Raw genomic sequence first — 25,912 nt, 5'->3', positions numbered from 1 at the left:
GGTCTCTAGACTTATCGGTTGATATTTCGTCATTTTTGCATCCAGATCCTGTGAGAATATATGGGATGGAAATTGGCCTACATAGGCATTATCCAGAAGTGAGTGACGAGTTGTCGTTTATTGTTGCGTTCTACTTAAGGGGGAGTCTGTTCAGCAGTGGACGTCTTCCGGCTGATGATGATGATGATGATGATTATCAAAAAAAAACAACTCCTCCGTAATCTAAATCTATTTACCGTTCAGTAATTTAATGGACATACAGACATACATTAGCATTTATACTATTAGTAAGGGTAGGTACTGTAGGGTCTAGGCTGTATACCGCTGGCCGGTGGTAAAACAGACCACCTGGCAGGTTAGATTGATTTTGTTATGTATAATGGTAGTATTTTTATATTGTATGTTCCTAGAGTTTGACTTTAAAACGATTGACAGCGGTATACATCCGGAGCACAGATTGCTCCCGACAGCCTGAGCGGCTGGAGCTATCTATGTAAATGTATTTATAAGTTCTACCAAGTTCTACAATAAATCTAAAACAGCGGAAGAATAACCCTGTTTAATTGATATGAGTTTAAAGTCACGCGCGTAGATCTCCATTACCTAAGCCCTTACCAAGTTACAGTCCCCACAGTACATAAAGATAAAGATATTAACCTGTTACGGACTGATATCGAAAATAAATGGCTTTTTAGCCATGTGCACGGTCGCGCTTTCACAACGCGTAACATTCTGTAACACAAAATATTAGTTCCGTGCCCAACACCGTTGACCGTAAGCCCGGCCAGCTTAAAGCGTGCCATTAGTCTTAAGTAACCTGTAAATTGAGAGCATCAATGAATAGGAAGTTTTAAAACAAGCCGACAATTAGAGCCGCCCTAATTCACCATTAATCAATTATTCGGTAGGACAATCGCGCCATTATCGCCGTGTCTTTGGAACAACTCGGAATCAATTAGTCTTTGCATACAAAACCCTGCTGACAATATGTGTGTGCTCAAGTGATTATGTGTGTGCGAAACTGATTGTGTGTCCTTGTTGATGCATGGGTAATTTTACAAGATCAATTTGCACATGGCATCGGGTTTTTGAGGGTAAGTTTTATTTGTGCCCAACTGGCTCTTTATAGAGTTTCGTACCCAAAAAAAGCTGAGCCCCAATATGATTTGCGGTCAACCGAGGAGAGTAGTGACAACTTCGATTTTTGGAAACTTATTAACTGCTACATAACGCTTGCTACTGCGAGCTCGCTAGCAGATAAGCTCCAAAAAATCGACGTTGTCACTACTCTTTTCAGTCACAACTGTCCTCGGTCTCCCCTACAATGCTTGGCGTGTGACCGATCACTTCATTCAAACATCATCATCATCAGCCTATGTTCGTCCACTGCTGGACATAGGCCTCTCCCATGGCACGCCACTGAGCACGATCCTCGGCCACTCTCATCCAGCTCTTGCCAGCCGCCCCGCGAAGATCATCGCTCCACCGAGTTTGAGGACTTCCTACGCTACGTTTGCCGATCCGTGGTCTCCACTCAAAAACTCGTCATTCAAACAAGAAAACGTTCAAAGGGTTAAGCTTTTAAATTTTCTAAATATTCCGAATCTGATTGTTTCTCCAGCATATTTCCAGGTAATCGGGTAAATGCGCATAAATCCTAATAACCCTGCAACAACGCCGTGTACACCGCAATACAAACGAAACCACACCGCTTGCTTCTAAAATTAACAATAAACATAGGTAATTGCAACAACCTCTCTTGGGCGTGTAACAAGCTTCATAACTAGGGGGTTGTAACTATGTTCTTACATAAAATGATCGCGTATAAATAAGGCTTAGAAATGGTTTAGCATAAATGAAGCTTAAGTTTATCTTTGCTTGGAAAAACTTAGGCTAAGAAATCATGGACAGCGGTTTATTGGGCTAAATTATGTTCATCAAGTATTCACATACGGCATACGTATGTATGTTTTCACCATGGTTTCAACCCCGTATTCAACACTGTAAATTTTTAATCGTAATACACTTCGATATGCAAATAAATTCTTTTATAAGTAAAATTTAAAAGCGATTGAAAATCGGCCCGGTGTTTTGATGGCTACACATTAGTACACATAATAAAAAAATATACGTTTCTGTTCTAGAAAACGTATTTTTTTTGTGTCTGGCAAAGTCTAATGTCTACGTGACAAAAAGAGACTAACCTAACAATCGTTTTATAATAAAGAGATCAGTATTGAAATAGGTACTGGCCAATAAGAAAATTTACATAATGACGTTGAAAAAGAAAATTGCGTCCAAATTTCGAACAAAACAAAACACGACTAGATTAAATCGAACTAAGTAGAATTTGAAACTCGAAAAGAAACCATTAGTAACTCAATAACTTGCAGATAGGGATAAAACTGCTACATTTAATCAGAATCGAAGCTGATCAGCTACTTTTCTATAAAAGTAGCCGTAATTTCTTTTGCTATCCGTCTAAGTAATCTTCAGTCTGGAGTTGAAACTGTTAAAGATAGTTGGTGCATAGAACGGTGCAGCTGAAATTAGATGAACAAGGGACGAGCTATTAACTATTACCGTATGCGAATGACAACCACTTTTCTCAGCATAGTAAAGTAATAGCTCCTTTAACCGCGTCTCGTTTGAAATCTGTTAGATAAGGTTGAATTTCCAAGAGATTAATTAAAAAGGTATTTCTTTTAAATAGTAATAAAAATATAATTTTTCCCAAGTTATGTTATGTGTGAACTCCGGAACGAATCTTTTTTTATAATGGTTACTGTTATGGTATTGTCAAAGTAATACACTTTTTCTAATTAATTTATTCAACCTATATTCCGGATTTAACCGTATTGTTGAAGCCTAGATTACTTCAAATAATTCAAAGTTAGTAAGCAGAATTAGTAGTTTTAATACTGAGACAGCAAACAGTCGTGCGGTGGCGTTAATATGTAATATGGGAGTAAATAAACATGCTTCTGACTGCTGGTATTTACTTGCTGTCTGTGGCTTGCTAACATGTTTAATATGCGTTGGGAAAAAATATGAAAGTTCGCAGCGGCAGCTTTGGTGTTTTGCTGTGTTTCAAGAACAACGTGTAAAAGTGCCCATTGCGGCCTATTTACTTAATAAATCATTTGAATTTTGAATTTGAACGTTTTAGTGACATCATTCACCGCTATATTATGGCCGCTATATGATGACACCGCTATCATAGGGAATCAGAACTTAAGGAGTGCGAACGTTCATGTATAAAAACTCCAAATTCTCCATGAAATTGAGTGTTGCTAGTCTTCAGAAAACAGATATCCATAATATCCATATATCCAAAAAATCTAATGGTATAAGGTATTTACATACTACAATATATTTAAAATAAACTATTGTTACGAATCAGTTCAATATCAGTATCAGTACACTGTGAGAAAGTTAATGTACTGTAATGTGAGCGGTCCTAAATCACTAAGCTCTTTGCAGGCACTTAGCTCTCCCGCGGGACGTGGACTGTCCGGTACGTCCTGTACTTGTACCGGTTTACTGTTACTTACCCTAAGTGGTGCGGACATAACACTTTTAAAACTTATAAGTTATCAGACGTCTTTTGTTTTGGACAGTGATAGGCGTTGGCATAGAAATGTCTGTTGCTTAAAAAAGTGCCACAGTTAGATCAGATCAGGATCCAGTTTCTCGAAGCATATTTGTCTAATAATATTAGTGTTCCGTTTTATTTTCTCATGCCATTTACGAGACACTAATATTATTAGACTTGTAAGCTTTGGGAAACAGGGCCCAGATCTCGGCCGATATACACGTCCCACTGGAGATCACAGGACTTCTCTCAGAATGAGAGGGCAAGAACATGGTAAATTTTAAATTTTAAGGCCACGGCCACCACGGTTTATACAGATATACACTCGTATTTTGTTAAACACTATTCCAGATTTAGTACAATTACCCCCTGTTTCACCATCCATTGATTAAATTTATTTGACGGATAAATGTGATGCCGTCTCTGTTTGTTTTGTTCGAATAGATGGAACCGCATCACATTTATCCGTCAATTAAAATTAATCAATGGGTGGTGAAACAGCCCTTTAAGCTAATTTTTATCCTGGGAAAGTGCAAAGCTCCCGCAGGAAGTAGAGTAATTTATGAGCAACGGCTATCTTACTAATAATATAAAAGCAAAAAATTGTAAAAGCGTGTATTTTAATTGAACATACATTAGTACATTTTCTATCTATAATATTTAAGATACTTTCCCTCCTCTCCGTGGGACACCCTGTGTAAGGCGAGGATGTTGTAACTTTACATTTAAATCCGTCCTCGTAAAACAAGATCCACGCCAAATGGCTGTCTGAAGGCAACAAGTATTTATTGTACTTATTTGTCTCAACATGAACAGCTGGATGAGATTGCCGTCATGTTTTGATGGTGTTTCGGATGTGGCTGAATTTGAATTAGGGGATCACATTTTGGATGTTGAATATTTAAGGATAACTTTGCTGTTTATATTCCACGATATGTTTTTATTTTACGAGCGTTTATTTAACTTCATTTAATGTACGGGTTTAATCTTGGCAGTTTTTCACAGTTCACCAAGTGCGAGGAAGCGATCAGCTCGACTATTTTTCTGGCTCAAGAAACGAAGAAAAGATATAGATTCCGTGTCGGTAAAAGAGACAAATATATTTATAGTTGATTGCTGGCTGTCCTCGCTTCCGGCGCGGACTTTCTTCACATTTTGATCGCAACGATAAAGATATCAAAGATAAAACTCGCTCAGCGATAATTTTTAAAGTCTGCAACAAAAACGAAAATCTAAAATTTAAGCCGAACAAACCTGTCCCAAGCAATCTAAGACAAACCTATCGCTGTATCTCTGTCAATCAAAACGAGGGTTGGCAAACAGCGAACAGGGACGATCCATTTAGTCCCGACAAACGTTGGTTAAGCCGCGCTGTGTTACAACCCTAGTCACGTGCGATGCTGGACAAAGGACGGGACAAAAGCTAACCGAGGTTGCCACGGTTTAAGTGACAGCCTAAAGTATAGTCACGAGATTAGAATGGTATATTTTCACTTCTCGATTATCTTTTCACGCTAACAGGGTTGGTGCAAGCGGCCAAGATAATGGAAACTTGAAATACGAACGTTGCTGCCACGTTTTTTTAACTGGCCAGTACGCTCAGTAGCCAGTACAAGGATAACTTGAATATTTATAATCCAATAAAAAAATTGTGATTCCTTACAGCGAAACAATATAAAGAAACGTTTAATAAAAAAAGAAAGAACCTCGACATATCATTCATACCGTCATTTAATATGTATTCTATCTACAGGGTTATGCCGTCACTCACATAATCTTTTCGGCTTAGTGCACGGCTTACAAAACCTTACGTCTTGAAAACACCACGCGGTCGTTCACCTAACCAATGACCATTACGTCTGAACCTAGTCTAAATCTCTCAACGGGCAATCATTGAAGCATTAAGTCTTTAATCGGCAAGAATGTCGCAAACAGAAAAAAAAACATGTAGAATGCATAGTGTAACGAGTTATGAGTATTAACCCTTTAGAATAGACACTACCTTCAGCAGATAAAGAAGAAGATACGAATATATTCATTGCGATAAAGCATCTTCCGCTGTGTGATCCGCCGATACGCCTAATGTCCATGCGTTATCCAAATTGTGACAGCGAATCCTGCGGGACGGTTCGATAGTTTGACGCCGAATAGATCTAATGCCGTTAGGTACGACAAGGATCCAACCTATTTATGTACGAACGGTGGACACAAGGTAGATATGCCTATCAATGGTATCATCATCATCATCATCATCATGTCAGCCGAAAGATGTCCACTGCTGGACATAGGCCTCCCCCAAGGCTCTCCACTCAGACCGGTCTTGTGCTTTCCGCATCCACCGCGATCCCGCGATCTTAACCAAGTCGTCGCTCCATCTTGTTGGAGGCCTACCGACAGCTCGTCTCCCGGTCCGCGGACGCCATTCGAGAACCTTCTGGCCCCATCGGCCATCCGTCCTGCGAGCAATGTGCCCCGCCCACTGCCACTTTAGTTTCGCAATTCTTCGGGCTATGTCGGTATCAATGGTATTGAGTGAACATATTCGTATTGTAACTTAAAAAGATTAGAGAAGCGTAAGTTAGCATGAGCTATTAATGTAAGTTCTTTATTGTACAAAAACAATAACAACTGACAAACGTTGAAATAAATGGTTAGGCATTGGATGCAACATCCGCAGTTTGGACACACAAGCTTTACTATACCTACTTCTCAAATTTTACATCACATAAAAAATTAAACAACTCCGGGGAATCGAGTTCTTGTGTCACGACGCCATTGGCGCCTATCCTTCACCAAAAGCCTAAATGCAAATTCTGAAAAACTCAGATATGACAGGGTTCTAGGCCTCAGTCATTTTCTTGACAGACTTTAGGTAAGACTACTAGGCTACCACGGCCTTTTTAACGCCATTAGTATAATAGAATGACTAATTAATTTAGTGTCGTCCGAGGACAGGTTGCGTCGAAAGTTTGCGTTTGTTAAATAGAATGGTAATGGAATTGTGGGAATGCTAACAGGCAGTGAATCCTACTGATATTAAAAATATGAAAGTTGGTGTGTGCGTACGTGTACATACACAAATACACCGAAATACATGAACTGTAAACAATTAATTTGCTCACCCGTGACCTTACGATAGCTCTACGTCTATGCAACAAATGTGTGTTCATGCAGCTCCTCGACCTCCACTGTAAGAACACACACAAATCACACAAATCCAACTATTACCACCACCACACTACGCTGACGCGTTTCGAACACAGCATGAAGGCTTCAGATTTGCGTGTGTTCTTACAGTGCGGAGATGGAGAAGCTGCAGGATTTTGCAGGAGGTAGGACCTTGTGCAAGGTCCGCCCGGATTGCTACCACCATCTAGCTCGCTAATTCTGCCGTGAGTAGCAGTGCTTGCAAGACAGCCGGTGAAATTACTGGCCCCTGGTGTTGCAGATGTTTATGGGCGGTGGTGATCTCTTACCATTAGGAGACCCACTTGCTCGTTTGCCATCCAGTTGAATTAAAAAAAAAGCTGGGTGAACACATTTGTTGCATAGACGTAGAGCTATCGATAGGTCACGGGTGAGCAAAGTAGTGGTTTCTAGTACATACATGTTGGTGTATACTAACGTCTGTCTTCTATGGATTATGTGATATGTCCAAATTGAAAGATTTTATTTATTAAAAAAATTAAAGATTATCTCACAAAGTAACACACAACCTTTGGAAATAACGGATCGGGAGTATAGACGCAACGAGCGCAGGCAAGAGACAGGTGCGCCAAGCCAAATCGTTAAGCTTGAGCTGTTCGAAATAATAAGTAGTTCCACCGTTTGAGTTGCGGAAAACGTCGCCGGCAATTCTATTGAAAGGCCGAATAAAGATAAATGGTGGAGTCGACTCCCATAACGAGCGAGAGTAGACTGTTTTCAATTTGCCGGTCCCGCTCTAGTTCGATTTAGTGTAAATTCTGAGAAATGTATTTTTCGTATTTTGCGATCGTCTGGTGTGCGTTAAAAGGCTCCGGGTTTCGCGCGAGATTTACTTTTATGCCGTTAACGTTTTGCTGTTTGTTCGGTGGATTGTTTGGTGCTTCGGTTACGAGATGTAATGGGGTCGTGTTATGCTAAATCAAAACGGGGAAACAGTGCGTGACGCTTTAAACGAACTGTTATTGCTAGGACACAGACAATTGAAAATGATGTCTTAATTCAATGACAGTGGAACCCACATTATACCTTTGTATGTTAAAGGCGTAAAACTTAAATGAGTGTAAGTATTTCAATGTGAATTTCTCTAAATTGACATGTATCTAAGTTAAGGTTCGACCAAACCGCTGCTTAAGAAACGGTGACGGCACGGAATCGCAGTGACGCACCGTATGCGCACCGTTTTTATCGCATGGTCTCCACACCGCTGTTTAAGGACTTTACCGAACAAAAGTCTTGTCGTTTACGGCCCGTCACTGCGATTCCGCACCGTTTGCGTATTTTAAGCAGCGGGGTGGAAAGAATGCAAAAAAAAAACGGTGCGCATACGGTGCGTCACTGCGATTCCGTGCCGTCACCGTTTTATAAGCAGCGGTTTGGTCGCACCTTTATGGTGTTATTTTTATATTTAATGAATACCCGGGGTCTTTGTTTCACTCCTATTTGTACGCTTATAGTTCAAAGGTTTTCTAGAAGCTAAAGTCAATAAATTACAAAATGGCTCGCCATATTACATTTGTCTCCATTATTTTATCGCAACAAACTCCCTTAAATTGAACATAAACAATCAACTTTCAACGAATAAATCCCAATTTGAAGACAGCTTCTTAAATCCCTGATAATAAATAAGACAAACGTGTTCGGACTAAGATAGAGTGTATACACATGAAGATTAATATGAGAGCTGGGAGAGACAGAAATACGGATCGACGTAATAGATTTTATATGAAGCGAAGAGAGACTGTTGCAAATGGCTGCATCTGCAAACGGAAAGTAAGATTTAGAACTTTTCTATTTGAACCCACGACGAATTTAAAGAATCTGCACGTAACAATTCGAACGTATTAGTCTAATGTAAGGTACACGTAACTTTCCGATTGTACTTTTTAACCCACGACGCAATAAGAGGGGTATTATAATGTCTGTCCGTCTGTCTGTTACTCTCAAATGGATGGACCGATTTGGATGCGGTTTTCTTCATGTTAAAGCAAGTTTGAGGTGTTCCTTAACTATGTTTCGTAAATCCAATGATTATAAGTGGGTAAAATTGCACTTGCAAGATTTGGCTCGAACAAACATACAGATATTAAAAGTAACTCCCATTTATCTACGATATGTTTATACGCGAAAATATTCTCATAAATTTAAAACCAAATATTTCACGCACGTAGTACATAACTAGCTACTCGTAAATTGCAATGCAAGATAACGGGGTTGCCAAGACCCGTATTGTGCCATCTATCGTTATCCATTTCTATATGATTCGAGCGACGGAACTCTCGTTAGCGAGTTCGTTACACAGTTTTTTTTTCTTTGTGACAACCCCTCTTAGCGCACAATTGGCTTGGGAAACTTTGTGATCTTATATTTAACTTAATTACGTAAAGAAGGTAGAGTAATGGTGCTGCTGAGCGGGACAAATGGCGGAAAAGTGGTGGCCATTGCTTAGTTAGTGGAACAAACAATTTGATTTGAACCCCGAGGCTTAGCTTAAGGTACCTTATTTCAAACCACTAGACCACACTTTACTTGGCTTTACACTTATAATATACTAGCTTTTGCGCGCGGCTTCGCCCGCGTGGAATTCCGTAATCGCGCGCTGTTCCCTCGGGAACTGTGCATTTTTTCGGAATAAAAAATTGCCTATGTCACTCTCGGGTCCATAAACTATCTCTATGCCAAAAATCACGTCGATCCGCCGCTCCGTTTCAACGTGAAAAACGGACAAACACATGCACTTTCGCATTTATAATGTTAAGTATGGATTATTCTAATATTATACTTATTATCACCACTAGCTTTGCGGTGAAGGAAAACATCGTGAGGAAACCTGCACAAACCTGCGAAGCTATTCAATGGTGCGTGCGAAGTTCCCAATCCGCACTGGGCCCGCGTGGGAATTATGGCCAAAGCCCTCTTGTTCTGAGAGGAGGCCTGTGCCCAGCAGTGGGACGTATATAGGCTGGGATGGGATGGAAGGGTAGCGCGTAATTATTGTTATCGCAAACTGAAAGAAGGTGTCAACTATTTTCGATTAAGTCATATGCAACTGCTACTTGGAGCTCAATGTTTTTAAGGCACCCCAGTTTAGCAGTACGCGAGAAGCAATGCCTAATGCCGGTTCACACTACTCCAGTAAAACCGTTCCAGTAGCAACACTGCGGTGCTCGATCGATCTTGTGTAACTCGTTTGGATTGTGAACCCAAAATGTATCGCTACTGGCACGATTTTACTGGATTTTTTTTATTCGACTGGAAGGCAAACGGGCAAGTGGGTCTCCTGGTGATAAGAGATCAGCAACGCCCATAAACATCTGCAACACCAGGGGTATTGCAGATGCGTTGGCAACCTAGAGGCCTAAGATGGAATACCTCAAGTGCCAGTAATTTCACCAGCTGTCTTACTCTCCACGCCGAAACAACAGTGCAAGCACTGCTGCTTCACGGCAGGATTAGCGAGCAAGATGGTGGTAGCAATCCGGGCGGACCTTGCACAAGGTCCTACCACCTGCAAAAACTGCACTGGACTGCACCTGGAATGTGAACCGAGCTTATAAAACGGCAAACCGATTCCATTTGAATCCGCGCTAACCTACTGCGGAATTAGTCAAAGTTACACTCCAAGACAAATAATTCAGATCAGTCTAATAATTCAGTAATACAGCCTTGAATATATTTTGAACCAGAATTTTTTATGAAAAGTCTTTACAGGGATGTTTAGTTTAGTGTCACTTTGTCACGTGTGTACTTTAGTCAAACTAACGTAAATATCAGACGAAATATTCTGGTATAATTTAGACATCCTTTATAAATTGCGTTCGTTTATAAAACTCCCATCAAACACAGTGACATTTGATATACCCTTAAATCTCTAAGTGTACCCAAAGACTCAATAAGATACTTATTTGTCTACGCGAAGATTTGTCGATTTTAATATTTCAAGCGAGTTCAATTTGGGGGCCTAATGGACTGTTAAAGATCCCAACGAGCGATCTCACCCTATTTCATTTTTTAAATTAAGAATAAAAAGGTCATTCATCTCGAACCGGTTTCGAGCTTCAGGTTACTATTGCCAGCCTAACAAAAACGTTTGGTTATGTCTGGCCAGATTTTTCGAAGTGGGCGAAATAAAAGACAACTTCGCCTATGGGGTTTGCGCGTAATTTAAAGCCAGCCAGCGTAAATTAAATTCAGGATTTAAGTTACGTTTCGCGTTCCCGACTAGCCTTTGACGCGGCGTGTTGATTTATAGGCCAAGAGCTGGCGAGAACTTACCTCTTTTTACAACGAATAAAATTCCTATTAATAACACTTTAAGTGAGAATAAGGTAGAAAAAAAAAGTTCAATCTTTTTTTCACAAAATTGTTTGTTTGTTCAACACCGATAGGCACATGAGGTCTTTTAAATACTTTGTATCATTATATCGGGCCGTAAGACATATGTACAAATTTTACGGTCAGTTAACTAAGACACAAGCAGTTCTTATTAACTATGTAATTAGTTTATATATTCGTTTATTGTATTGGAACGCTTTTTTTGCTAGATATTTCTATAATTATTGTCTTAAACTCGACAATTTTTTTTTATTTACTTTTTAGGTACTTTATTATAAATCTTAGGAACTATTTTCTGTCACTTTCCTTTTGCGTTTGTGCTACTTCACAATTTCTGAACAAAATCAAAATCAAAAATCAAAATCATTTATTCAGTAAATAGACCGCAATGGGCACTTTTACACGTCATTTTTTAAACTACCAGCGCTTTCGGAAAGACCATCATTGCCAAGAAGAATGCGCCGCAAGAAACTTGTCATTTGGACGTTGGTAACATCCATTTCCCCAAGCAACGTTATGTGTCTTTTGGGGAATGCCACTCGTAATCGTCATTTCCTGCCAGCACAATGCTAATACTTCTTTCATTTAAACCGGCCTCTTCACTACCATATATGCATTTTTACGATAAAGCCATTCCATCTATACTTTCACTAGGTATTTGGTGAAAAGTAACACCAGATGTTTGTTTTTCCCTTCTCTTCTCTTCTATTTCTAAATTAAAAATTTCTACCATAACACACTAAAAGGGGTTTTTGTCTCTTGTTTTCTACTTTTCTACTCGAATCATATCAGCCGTAGGTCGTTTACTGTTGGCCGTAGGCCTCCCCCATAGACCTCCAGTTACTTCGGTTGGAAGCAACCTGCATCCACCGGGAACCCGCGTCATAAGACATATAGAATGTTGAACATCGCAAATAAACCTTTTCTATAGAAACTTTATAAACAACTTTATAAAGTTGGTCTCATTTAGCAATTTTTTTTAGTTAACGCACTAATACGAGAAATACGAGAAATATAAATGTAAAAAACTTCTCAAGAAGTATTTTATGGAGTGCAGCGAGGTCGCAGATCTGTTCTAGCCGCAGGCGGGCCGGGGCGGGGCGGGCCTGCGACGCCGGCGCACCCTAGATTATTGTAAGCGCGAACCAAACCGCGCGATCTCCCCAACTATTGCATAAACCTGCTATAGTTTTAATAGTGGCTAAAAACTTAAAATATATAATATAATGCATAAAAAATAATAATAATAAATTTAAAAAAAAATGCCTCCACACATATCATACCACACAGCCCAACAAGCAACATTCACCCCTGCAACACTCAATAAAACAATCGACCGTCAATACTATTACGTATCCAAAAGCCATCCACTATATTTCAAATGGCCGGAATTTCCTTATTTTTTATCTTTACGCTGTTTACTTAGGACCAGGAAGGGCGGCCACCTCCGCAAACAACGGTCAGCTAATACGGCGGGCTGTAATAAGTATCAAGAGTTCCGTGGGGTGCGCAGACAATGCGGAGTTGAGGAGCAGACGGCAGTCAGGCGTTAACGGAACATGCGAGATATTTCCTACATGTCATACTATGTGTCATTGGCTCCTGCGCAAAGACCGAGGCGCAAGTAGAGTTGCCTCTCATAAATCCTGCTGATATTAAAAATACGAAAGTTTGTGAGTATTGCGTATGTTTGTGACTCCTTCACGCAAAAACACTGAATGGATTTGGATTAAATTTGGATTTCTTGGAAGATAGCTGGATATGAGGAATAACAAATTAGGCTAATTTTTATTCTGATATTCCCAAGGGATTTGGATAAAATCGCGAAATTTCATCCACTGTATAGTAATAAAATTTGCCAGTTTTGTTTATAATGCAACGTCAATGAAGGGGATTTAGTAAAATCCTGGAATTTTAATTCAACTGTCAGATTACGCATGCGAAGCCACGAGTAAAGTCTAGTTTTCTAATATTTTTTGTAATTTCGATTAGATGAAAAGAAAAAATGAACAAATTAGTTCAGTACTGGTCATGAAAAACCAGACCAACGTATAACTTTTTTTTCGACTGGATGGAAAACGAGCAAGTGGGTCTCCTGATGGTAAGATATCACCACCGCCCATGAACATCTGCAACACCAGGGGTATTGTAGATGCGTTGCCAACCTAGAGGCCTAAGATGGGATACCTCAAGTGTAATTTCACCGGCTGCCTTACTCTCCACGCCGAAACACAACAGTGCAAGCACTGCTGCTTCACGGCAGGATTAGCGAGCAAGATGGTAGTAGCAATCCGGGCGGTCCTACCACCTGTAAAACCAAAGCAAAGGCTTTGACACTATGGCTGTATAGATTTTTACCCTCGACTGTAAAATCTATTTGTAAGATTAATTTACGAACTAAAAGAATTTCCTTGCTCACCCGCGACCTTACGATAGCTAAGCTTATTCAAAATATGCGTGTTCCTGCATTTGCTCCACCTCCACACAGTAAGAACACACACAAATCACACAAACCCATCTATCACCACCACCACACTACACTGACGCGTTTCGAACTCAACCAGAGCTCATCTTCAGAGTGACACCAGAGTGAGTGAGTTTGAGAGTGAGATTAATTTACATTGCCAGTTGAAACGTTACTTACAGATAGAGGTAAACAAGGATGTTAGTAAAAATTAGGCAAAAACTGTTTCAAAATTGTCGGTCTCTCTCTACGGCCTGCTTTCTTTTTTTTCTGTTACCTTGACTCATGTTTTTTTCAAATTCTACTGTCATAATTTTATTACAAGATCGTTTCGGAACACTTATTAAGAAGTAAGAAAATTTACGTCCTGAACGAAAAGTTCCGAGTACATGGCCAGGCCGCAAACCCAGTCAGTATTCCTTACCCTTTCAATCAAACTTCTTACGCATACAAATTCACCGATTACCCCAAATAACAATTCGGCGAAGGCAGCCGCAAATATATCCGAAAATATAATGATCGGGGTCAAAATATTCGACGAAGGTCCTCGTCGGTAAATTGAAAAACTCGACGTCCGTTTATTTTGAAAGAAAAGTTTGCCCACAATAAAAAGGTCGAAACTTGTGCCCACTCCGACATTCTCGCCGCGAGCGTCGGTAACTTGCCCGAATTGCTGCTTATCTTATACTAATAATAATTTGTATAATGTTTTACAATTTCTGGTTGATGTTCGATATTCCAAGTTCATGTTTTGCTTCCGATAATTTTGTCTGGTTTAAGAGCTCCGGGTTAAAATATGAGGTAAATAGAAATTGAATAGGCTTTCGATATTGTGCTGTGAGACGGTTGTCATTATCAATCCGCAGTTATTAAATGATTTTATCGATATTTGCTTCTATTTATTTATTTATCGTCATCATATCAGCCTTTTTTTTGTCAAACTTTAACCTAAAATTGCTAAAAGTGGGTCCGAAGCGGTAACGTTTCGTGTGCTCTGCCTACCAAATTTGGGAATGCAGGCGTGATGTTTGTGTGTTTGTGTATATCAGCCATACTAAGTCAAGTGTTGGACATAGGTCTCTCTCATAAACCTCCAGTGGGTTCATGAACCTGCGGCTTTAACTCGTTGGTGTACATCCTATGTTGCGCTTGCCGATCCGCGGTCTCCATTCGAAAACTTTTTGACCCAACGGCTATCACTTCTACGTGCTATAGGGCCACCCATTTATCAGTAATTAAGGTAATTTATAGGAAATGTATGTCCGCGCTGCACCTAGGTACTAGTAATTGGTTGATTAACGTTACTTTATTACTTTTGAATTGTTTGAAGAAGGTTTGTATGGAAGAAAAAGTGAGTGAATGTGTGAGAGAAAAGACGCTTGCAAGGTAGATTTAGCCTCGAAGCCTCACTTTCGTCATTAGTATACCCGTGTGAAGCCGGGGCGGGCTTATTATTAAATAAAAATGTTACGTAAAATTCTTTTGTCAAAAAAAACGGCGAAGGCGCTTGATTCGTGAGGAACCTACGTCATTTTTGCTAGCTTTTATTTAACTTGCAAAATTTATTTGTATGTTTGCTCAGGTCAAATGTTTCAAGTCCAATTTCACCTATTTTTAGTATACCCCACCTATTTTACTATTATTAGATACTTGATCGAACTTCAACTGAAAATTTTAACAAACCGTCAAACCGGTGTTATAAAGTAGGTAAGTATCACTACTTTTAGGTAGTTAGTTATATAACTATTTGTACATTTTCATTACTGCTTTAGTGCGTATTAACTGTTTACGGATTATCCACTTACTACGTAACACCCTGTATACGTAGTTTATAAGTTAAATTAGTTTTGCAAAACTTAAAGTTGTTTCCAAACCAATATTTCACGAAGTACCGTTAGAAGAGTTGTCTTTACTAACTACTGTAAAGAAAATGAAAGAATAGTTCATTGTGTCTTTCGGGCGGTAAATAAGAAGTTACGAACGAGAGTCTATTAGAAGCCCAAAGTCGAAGCCAATGTTCGTGATTCTAATACTGCCCGTGCGACATACAATGTTTTTCATCACATTTGCGAGTAAAATTGTGTATTTGTAAAAGAAAAACTAATATTTTTTCAAATATTGCCGATACCGCTGACTACGCTCTTGGCAGCACCAGCTCCCCGCCGCCCACCCCCTTCGCAGCATGTGACTGACGTGCGCGCGCAGGTGCTCCTGCAACAGCAGCGCGCGCAGCAGTATCAGTATGGGCAATGACTCATTTACCGACCACGGGTTTCATGACAAGCACATTAAGGTCGAGGGTTTTATTTGGGGGGTTGCAACCAAGGTAGCCTGCATGTTACGACACTGTTTACGAGCAAAGGTGCAAACATAATTAATACGGGTTTAACTATAGAAATCAAATGGTTAGATCTGTTGAGTAATTCTCTAGATTATTAAATAAAAGCTTGTATTTTTTTTTACATAATGTTATTTTTTCAAACTACCCGCAGTTGATTTTCTTATACCGGCGCATAATCAATTCGACAGAACACTCACAATATCCCTCGATTTATCCAAAGAAACATCTCGAAGCCCACATTTGCCTATTACCATTTTGCATGCAGAAGAGAGCTTAAATCCATCATCGTTTTAATGGTCATTACGAGTATTATTGTTGACGTGCCAAGCATTGGAATAATAAAAAAAGCTACTCTCAACTGCTCTGTCAACCTTATCCGCAGGGTTATCAGCCGTGGCTGATTTTTATTGTATATTCTCGTTATTTTTATTGTATATTGTGATATTATCATCATCATCATCCTAGCCTATATGCACTGCTGGGCACAGGCCTCCTCTCAAAATGAAAGGGCTTGCGCTGTAGTTCCCACGCCCGCCCAGTGCGATAAATACAACACCACAATCATTATTATTAATGGTCGTTTTTAGTGACAAAGCATCTTGTCTAGTGTCTAGTCCTGTTCGACCTCAATGCCGATACAAAGCTAATCGAACAGATGTCGGCATCGCGATAGCATTACGTATGTCGTAAAGTATAACCATTGGGATGAGGTCAAGGCGCGATAACGGCGTACGGCACGCACACCGACACACGCGATCGTTTCTTAGTATTGCCATAGAGTAAAAATAACTAGCAGTGCCTGTAGAATAGAGTCCACCGGTCTATATTGCCAGTGACATATACCTAACTATGAGACGAGGTCTTTGACTGTTAGCTTAGAGTCACAAAACGATGTAATTATGGAGAGAACTATGGTCGGAGTTTCTTTGCGGAATAAAATCCGGGATACGGAAATTCGCCTATGAACTAGAGTTAACGACATAGACATTATATCAAAAAAATATGTAATAAAAAACCGGCCAATAGCGTATCGTATACGCCCGAAATAGGGTTCCGTAGCCATTACGAAAAATTAGGTAATATTTTTCAAAATATTTCGTATTTTGTACGGAATATTCCAAGTTCAGGTATATTTTATACAAATAAATATACCTGCTATAAATTTACTCTTAAACTACCTACTAATAATTCTCAAGAAAACTTAACCGTTATAGTTTTCCTTGTAAGACAGCCGGTGAAATTACTGGCACGTGAGGTATCCCATCTTAGGCCTCTAGATTGGCAACGCATCTGCAATCTCCCTGATGTTGCAACCATCAGGAGACCCACTTGCTCGTTTGCCATCCAGTCGAATAAAAAAAAATTAGTGTGTAGGTGGAGAAACCGCATGAATCCACATTTCTAGCATAAACGTAGCTATCATAAGGTCACGAACGAGCAAAGTAATTGTTCTACTCCATTGTCAATTGTTTCGCTTGTCACCCTTCGGGTACAAAACCCTACAACCTGCTTTTAAATTACTTTTATTTTTCAAAACTTCTGTAAATATTTCCACGTGGAAGGAAGCCCGCTCAGTGAATGGGTACAACGTTTCAAGTTCCTGATTTTCGCGAAAAATATGTATGATGCCGTCTCTGTTTGTTTCGTCCGATTGGACAAAGACGGCTTCATTGATATTAGTTACTTAATACATCAGAACTAGCCGCAGAGTGGCGGTATAGTCCAGTTTAGACTTGCAAGAAAAATAGTGTAAGTTGCAATACATTGCGGGGTCGTAAAGCTTACGACATTGAAGTAGTCAATCAAGGGCCGTAATGTAATGCAACTTGTGCGATCCTTAACTTGTTTCTATCGATATGCACCTACGCTTCTAACCTACAAGTCCTGTAGGACACATATTACAAACGCATATATACTCTGTGCCGGCCTTAGACCAATATTTACCTACTGCACTATTACATGCACACATTGCATACATTGCATACGTGTGTGTTCGAGTATAAAATTGAGAGAACATCGCAAATTGCCGTCAGTGGGTTAGACGGCAAACAGTACGACGAGATGAAGCAAATTATATTCAACTGCAAATATTAAAATGCGCTACGATTTTACACACAGTGGTCGATTGATGGTTTGTAAAATCCTAATCATTATATGGCGATTAAATTGCTTCAACGAAACATCGAAATCATTCAAACGTGTTCTTGCGTTATTACGACCTGTGCCCTATTTCACGACTTTACAGGTTACAATTTACAAACGGCAGTCTTTGTTTAACAGTATGCATTGAAAAGAGACGACATTGTAGCTTTGTGAAATGGGCCACTGGGAGTGTACAGTGGCTGATTAAGTTATAAAATCTTTCTATCCTTCGTGTTGTCTATTTGTACTTAATAACATTGTTGTGTCTTGTGTTGCGAATAAACATATTTTATCTCTTTCTATCTTTAATATACAATGACTCTTTATTGTACACCACAAATAGTAAGCGACAGAAGCAATAGGGACAAAGGCCACGGTTTCCAAAGTAATTATTGTTTGAAGTTTATGAACTTCTAAGTTAGGTTAATAATTGGAAAACGGCGGTACATTTTCTTCGGCGGTATTATTTAGAGAGCGCTCATTTTTAGTACAGCTCACAAATGTACCCTGGCGACCGAGCTAGTATTATTAGCTTTGGTTCAAAAATCGAAATCGTTAGAACCGTTTCCGAGATCTCCGAAATCCATTCTAATGTCATAATGGCGAAAGTGTGTCTTTCTGTCTGTTACCTCTTTACGTTTAAACAGCTGAACCAATTTTGATGAAACTTCGTGTGTAGATAGTTTAGTTTTAGAATTCTACGCAGACAGAGTCGCGGGCAACAGCTAGTAAAGAACTATACAAGAATTGCGTGATTAAGAACCGTTGTTCTTTATTTTATAATATCGCAACAATGTTTCAGAATTGTTTTAAATCTACAGAGTTCTCTTAATATTTTTTCAGAAAAAGTACACAATATTATTCCTGAAAATAAACAATACTGTATTAAATTACAATTAAACCAAAATCAAGTAAACAGATTTAAAGTCCTGTTGCTAAGAGGGTCCCTTCTAACATTATCTGCGATCGAAAATAGATTTTAAGACAAATTCGATAAGGATCAATTTCACTCGCAGTCTAACGTTAACTGTACTCTACAGGGTGTTCTTACGTTAATGTAAGAAGCTTAGGATATGCAAATTTATGCTTTATATCAAGAGGCTTAAGAGCGCTCGGGTGCTACAAGTTATATTACATTACTGCCGATAAGCATCATGGAACTTATTGAGTTCTGATTAAGGTTCAAATTTGAATAAGGATGACGCGCAGCAAGAATCTCATAATAAGTAGCGAGTCCTTCATAGTTATAATATTAGTATTATTTACTAAAAATATGATTTGCTTTACAGACTCTACGAGGCATTAAGGACGGTGTGTAAAGAAAAAAGGTATTTCATAAAGAAAGCCGTGGAGCATCTTTGTTACTTAATTTTTCAAAATTAATTGTACTATCTAATATTAAGTTTTATATTAATAACTTTTATAGTTTTTTTTTAAGTAATAAGAGGGAGCAAACAAAGCGCGAGGCTGGTCAACTGAAACCTGGGTCCTGGATGTGTGTAAGGTTACCAATCCACACTAAGCCCGGGCGGGCTCAAGTCCTCTCATGCTGAATGATAATGTTAAGCTCTAAGGTCTGGCAAATAAATTCAAAGCGATTGGTAACCACATACAAAATAACTTGTTAAGTAAGTTTAATGTACGATTCTATACTTGAATTGGTGGTAGTAATTGAACATAACTAACTATATAGGAATACCGTGGTGGCCTAGTGGTTTGACCAATCGCCTCTCAAGCAGAGGTCCATTTTTAATTTATAATTTATCACATTTGTAATTTATCACGAACTTTACGGTGAAGGAAAACATCGTGAGGAAACCTGCACACACCTGTGAAGTAATTCAACGGTATGCGTGAAGTTCCCAATCCGCTGGGCCCGCGTGGGAAGCGGTGGGGCGTAAATAGGCTGGGATGATGATGACGATGATGATAAACTATATAAAAAGCCGTGGTAGCAATTAACACCTTGAGATAGGATGATAATGATAAACTGAATAATTGATTGTCTCTATTTTACTTAGAGGTAATCAATGAACCTTTTACCTTGCTACTTACAAGGTTGCGGAGTGCGGGCTGTTCATTAAAGTTAAGTAAGGCTAGTACCAGTAGAGCGTTGCGTGTTGGTGCTCTATCGACCGATGGGCGTGAGATGGTCCAAATTACAGACAAAATAGGCTTGCAATATAGTTCACCAAGAAAAAGATAAAAATAGTTATGGGGTGGACAGAATTTAAACCTGCTCCTCTTGGTATTACGCATGTGTCTTCAGATCCTACTAAGTTTATTATCTATGTAGTTATATATTTTGTTTTGAAAAAAAAAAAAAACTTTCTGCCAAGTTTCTTGCGGTGCATTCTTCTTGGCAATGATGGTCTTTCCAAAAGCGCTGGTGAGTATTTCTCAAAAAAGTGTCCCGTCATGAAATTAACATGGGATTATTAACACTAAGGGCGAGTTAAGATTGGTTTTTTGGAATCTATTTTTATTTATTTTATTTCAATTCCAAATTTTTTGTTACCTTTACGGTCATCCCGTAAAACACATATCGAAAATAAAAACTGAAATATAGATGCATAGAAAAACCAGAAAAATAAGACCAGTGCTGGGAATCAAACCCAGGTCCTCGGCATTCCGTGCCACGTGCTATACCACTACAACACCACTGGACAGTGATACAGACACGAATTTCTCCTATGCACCACATATCTCACTCTAGTCTAAGGACCAGATCATAAAACATAAATTGCATAAAACATCCAAAATTTCTTGACGTCAAGAAATCTTGCGAGAAAAAAATCGTAATTTTGTAACTACATCGAAACTTTCTATTGGATCCAACAACAAAGATTATCTGACTTATTATCACCTTTACCACAAGGTTTTGTATATCATCATCCCAGCCTAGATACGTCCCACTGCAGGGCACAGGCCTCCCCTCAGAATGAGAGGGCTTGGGCAGTAGTTCCCACGCGGGCCCAGTGCGGATTGGGAACTTCACACACACCATTGAATTGCTTCGCAGGTTTGTGCAGGTTTCCTCACGATGTTTTCCTTCACCGTAAAGCTCGTGGTAAATTTCAAATGTAATTCCGCACATGGATTTCGATTTTGTATATATTTAAACCCAATATTACATATTTCTTATTTTTTGTGTTCAAATAGCGCCAAGATATATATATATATTATACGTGGACAACTGAAAATGGTCAACTTTTGGTGTAATAGTCTGATATTTTAAAAAAGTGACATGTAAAAGAGTCCTTTGTCGCCTACTTACATAAACGTTTCGAACTCGAAACTCGAAAATGTAAAGGATAGTTTTATCCTGGAAAATATTCCCGCGGGATTAGACTAATCTTCGCAAACGAAGTCGCAGACAACAACTAGTCTTATTAAAAAGAAGCAACAAATATAATTCGTTTGCCAATAAAAAAAATAAACACATTCATTATAAGGCTTCATGTCTCGGTGCAAGCATCAACACCCTTTATTTATAAAGATAAACAGTTTTACCCCACGTCCTTTCTTTTATGGAATAATAAAAAATTAGGTAGCTCTGTATCTCGTGCAAATTTCGGTAATTCTTGTACCTTTTGAGACCACAAGAAATGTCTGCCTAATTTCTAGTCTCTAGCTCTAGTGCTTTAGGCTGTGGATTGTCTGTCTTTCAGTGAGACATTACTTTCACTTTGCGTTAAATTAATCTCTCAATTCGAAATAAAAAACTATACCTAGTTGTTTTGGTGCAAAAAGTTTATTATTGAAATGTCAATATTTCGAATTGAGTCAGTCAATTTTGAAGGTGCGATGTGTATGTAAGTCTTTATACCTTTCAACGTGTGACGAGTTAACTAGGTTCATTCTTACGGTTTAAATGTAGGTGTGTCAACTTTTGTAAGTTTTATTATAAAGCACAAAAAGCACGTGGAACCATTTCTTATTCCGTTGGAATAAAAAGTTATCCTGTCTTATTCCTTGTCTGGCGTCGTAAATAAAAACCATAGATCGACTTCTTTGCAAAAATGTAGCTCTTTTAGGCGCAGGAGTTGACTAGTCGCCGACCAGTGGTCGGTGATAATTTGATCGGTGAAAACTTTTCTTTTTATATGAAGCAATAGATTTGCTACCGATTCAAAAACATAATGCTACTTTTAGATATTCTGTTTTTTGATATTTGTTGAACAGTTTAATCGACTAATAAAATTGTTTGTTTTGCTTGGAAATTTATCTTAAAATGACATGTACAGCTTTAAGATAAGTTGTTAACTTAAATAATTAATTGCGTTCAATATTTCGAACCTCCCTCATAATGTGCGTCCAGCGTGGCTACATCAATACATTTTTTATAAATCGTACAAAAACATCTAAGCATGTACAAAAAAGCATATAAATAATTCACAACAGGAAATTCGACCTGTACCTAAGCCGACCGCTGATAATTCAGGAAAAACACTCTACTTTTATTGAACTATTTTTATCGTTATATTATTAATTTCCTTCAAACCACTTAATTAAGTGAAAGACGATTATAACCACGTAAGCGTTCCAAATAAATGATACAGCAATTTCAATACGACGTAATTAATATACTCATTAAAAAAAAAAAAAAATTAGGTGATTAAAATATGATTCCTTTTTACCACATGTTAAAGCGCATTCCAACTTTGGTCACAACACAAAAGCACATACATAAATTTTATACACTCGCACACCGTTGGCTACGAGTGTCGTAGCTCGTAGAGGGTCTACGCGCGCTCTACGCGGCGACCGCCGTAGCACTGACGCGCGGCGGGGCCTCACTGTTTCAATTAACTGCTTTGTTGCTTCCGTGTCACAAAGAGAAGCCGATTTTGGTTGGTTTTTTAGTCTAAAATGGTGGAGCTGTTTTTTTTTAGTTTAATTATTTTAATAATAAAATTTATTTATTCAGATAACTAGGATCCATCATTTGTTAGTATTACTTATAAATATGTTACATGTTATAACTATGTTTGTTACAAAGTGTTAGTGAAACATAAACAAATAAAGAAAAATAAAATAGTAAGAAAAATAGCAGCACACTTACGTGTAAACCTTTATTATCATTTATAAAACTTAATCACTATCGAACTTTAGAACATCTTTACTTTATGTCTTTTTTAAAAACATAAACCTACGCTCGATTACAAAACTCTCCTTCAGGCAGTCGGTCAGGAAATCCAATTTAATTATTATTTCCACCAAAAACACAAGTAATTCCAAGAATAACGTAGTTAATGTGAAGAAAATAATTACAAGCCATCAAAGTCAGTAAGCACGAAAGCCGCCGAATCTCGTGCCAATCGAGAGGCCAAAAACGGGCCAAGTTCGTGTCCCGCTGCGCATACATTAGGGTTCCTTAATACGAGTATACGAACTGATTCATCAAAAATAAAAAATCCTACTTGGGTACTTTTGACGAAAAATTTAAATAATTATCATTATACGCATAATAATGAATATTGATTTGATCAATATTTTATAATATCTTGTGTGTTCTTGTTAATAGAAAGGATGTTACCTATGTAAAATTTATTTCAACTATCTTTATTATGCGTAGTTTGGCCGGTTTTATTAAGAAATCCGAACCACACGTATTTAATACACAAAAAAACCGGCCAAGAGCGTGTCGGACACGCCCAAAATAGGGTTCCATAGCCATTACGAAAAAATTAAGTAATATTTTTCTAAGGATTTCGTATTTTATACGGAATCTTCCAAGTTAAGGTAGGTACCTTAACCTGCTATTTACTCTTAAACTACTAATAATTCTCAAACAAACTTAGCCGTTATAGTTTTCCTTGAAAGTTTGATATACTTACTACCATCCTGGATTTTTTCGAATTTTTCCACCCACCGGTTTAGATTTTAGAGTGGGGGGGACGCTCGATTTTCATTAAAATTTGCACTTTAAAGTTGAATATTTCGCAAACAACAAATCGCTGTATCGAAAAATCGTCTTAGCAAACCCTAATGGTTTTAAAAGACCTATCCAACGATACTACACAATATAGGGTGGCACGAGAAAAAAAAATCACCCCCACTTTACGTCTATGGGAGGTACCCTAAAAAAAATTTTTTTGATTTTTTTATTGTACCATTTTGTCGGCATAGTTTACATATATATCCGTGCAAAATTACAGCTTTCTTGTATTGATAGTCCCTGAGCAAAGCCACGTAAGGTTAGACAGACAGACATGACGAAACTATAAGGGTTCCGTTTTTGCTATTTTGGCTACGGAACCCTAAAAAGTTCTATATCATTAAAAAAATGCTAGAAACAACTACATATGTCATAATGTTTTGTTATTGTATTTTGCCGGAAAAGTTCGTAGGTACGTTGCTTTCTCAGCTGGCTTACTGAAGTTTACTGAAACTAATTGAGATAGCAAGATAACTCCGAACATATCCGACCAAATTATCAAAAAAACAAATAAACATTATTCAATACTCGTAGATCTGTACTTGCTTAACTGTTTCTGTTTTTTTTTTTTGACGAACTCCGGACTAACCAACGTTGCAAGTTTAGTTTATCATATTGTTTACTACTTTTGTTCTTACGGTGGCAATATAAAATTATAAATCGACGGAACCCAAAGTAAACCAGAAGAAAAACGCTTAAGCTGTCCGAAATGAATTATCTACGCACTGACAAGTGAAGACACTTTATAGTCTGAAAAAACAAAGCGCTTGTCTATGCCCAGGATAAATTATCTGTTTAACGGATTTGAGAACTTGGCTGTCTGCGGATTTCAGCGGATTTCAATGGTTTTTTTTTTCTAACGTCTTTTGCTTTTAAATTCGGTCACAGCTAAATCATTGTTTTCTTTTATTTCGGTGTCTGTCAGCTGTATTGAAATTTCAGTTTTTTTTAGTCCTCATGAATACACTTAGCTACGACGTGGTCCTAATTACGTTGTACGAAGAACAGTGGTGCATTTTCATGATTTAAGTCGATTTAAGATAAGATTAAGCGATTTTACACGCGTCCAAGCAAGTGGGACTCCTGGGATTCAAAGTAGCCCAGAGATGCGAGATAGCGAGAAAGAATAACAAACACAAATTCAATGTTTTCTTAAATTTTGTTAATTCTACAAGTAAAATTAAATATTTATTTTATTCTGTTTTTAGTATTTGTTGTTATAGCGGCCACAGAAATTCATGAGATTCAGCCTGATGACACACGGACAGGCGGACGGACAGCGGAGTCTTAGTAATTAAATAGGGTCCCATTTTTACCCTTTCGTACGGTACCCTAAAAATGACACTTAACCACAAGTGGTGTTTTATCTTTATACCTTAGAGTTTACAGTAAAACATTAGGTACTGAAAGCTACAATTACATTTTTAACTAAACTTTTAGTTACTTTAATTACAAAGAGCCAATTAGAAATTTTAAATTACAAAGTCAACCCACTTGAAGTTTTGATCGAACTAGTTAAATTTGAGTTTAACTGGAACATAGCACATTGAAAATGCCAGCTTAATTCCAAACCAAATCACCTAAGTAACTTTTATAATCTAATAAATATTATTATAACATCTAATTAACTTAAGGACAATGAGACCCAGTCTCAATTAAGTACTCATTTATTGTATGGAGATTTCTGAATCCAATTTTTAAAACCTTGCATACAATATCATTTAATATGAGTGAGTCACACGGTAGTTTCATGTTCAAAACCTTGAATACAATTTTTCAAAAAAAAACATGCAAAGGATAGAGCCATAAAGTACAGATGTAGTGAAATTAATACTGCAGGGCTACTACGAAACTCGAAGTTCGTATCGTACCGTTCCTTTCACTCACGTA

The 25,912-nt window shown here is 38.2% G+C and overlaps 1 protein-coding gene across 8 annotated transcripts in view; it reads right to left on the bottom strand.

The window, feature by feature from the left end:
• The window catches only part of Lar (tyrosine-protein phosphatase Lar), a 474,823-nt gene that overhangs the window by 294,238 nt on the left and 154,673 nt on the right, over positions 1-25,912 (bottom strand). Inside the window, exon 1 of one of the 8 annotated variants that reach the window (XM_074091240.1) lies at positions 22,771-22,857. The exons of 6 other annotated variants lie outside the window; for them this stretch is intronic. The gene's annotated coding sequence lies outside the window, so the exon portion shown is untranslated. Of the gene's footprint in view, positions 1-22,721; positions 22,858-25,912 lie in introns of those variants that run through there. One more of the 8 variants, XM_074091239.1, reaches the window with a different exon arrangement.

Source organism: Choristoneura fumiferana, chromosome 8 (genome assembly GCF_025370935.1).
Source record: "Choristoneura fumiferana chromosome 8, NRCan_CFum_1, whole genome shotgun sequence".
In the NCBI taxonomy this organism is placed as follows: Eukaryota; Metazoa; Arthropoda; class Insecta; order Lepidoptera; family Tortricidae; genus Choristoneura; species Choristoneura fumiferana.
The sequence above is the reverse complement of the archived record's forward strand: the minus strand, read 5'-3'. Positions and strand labels throughout refer to the sequence as shown.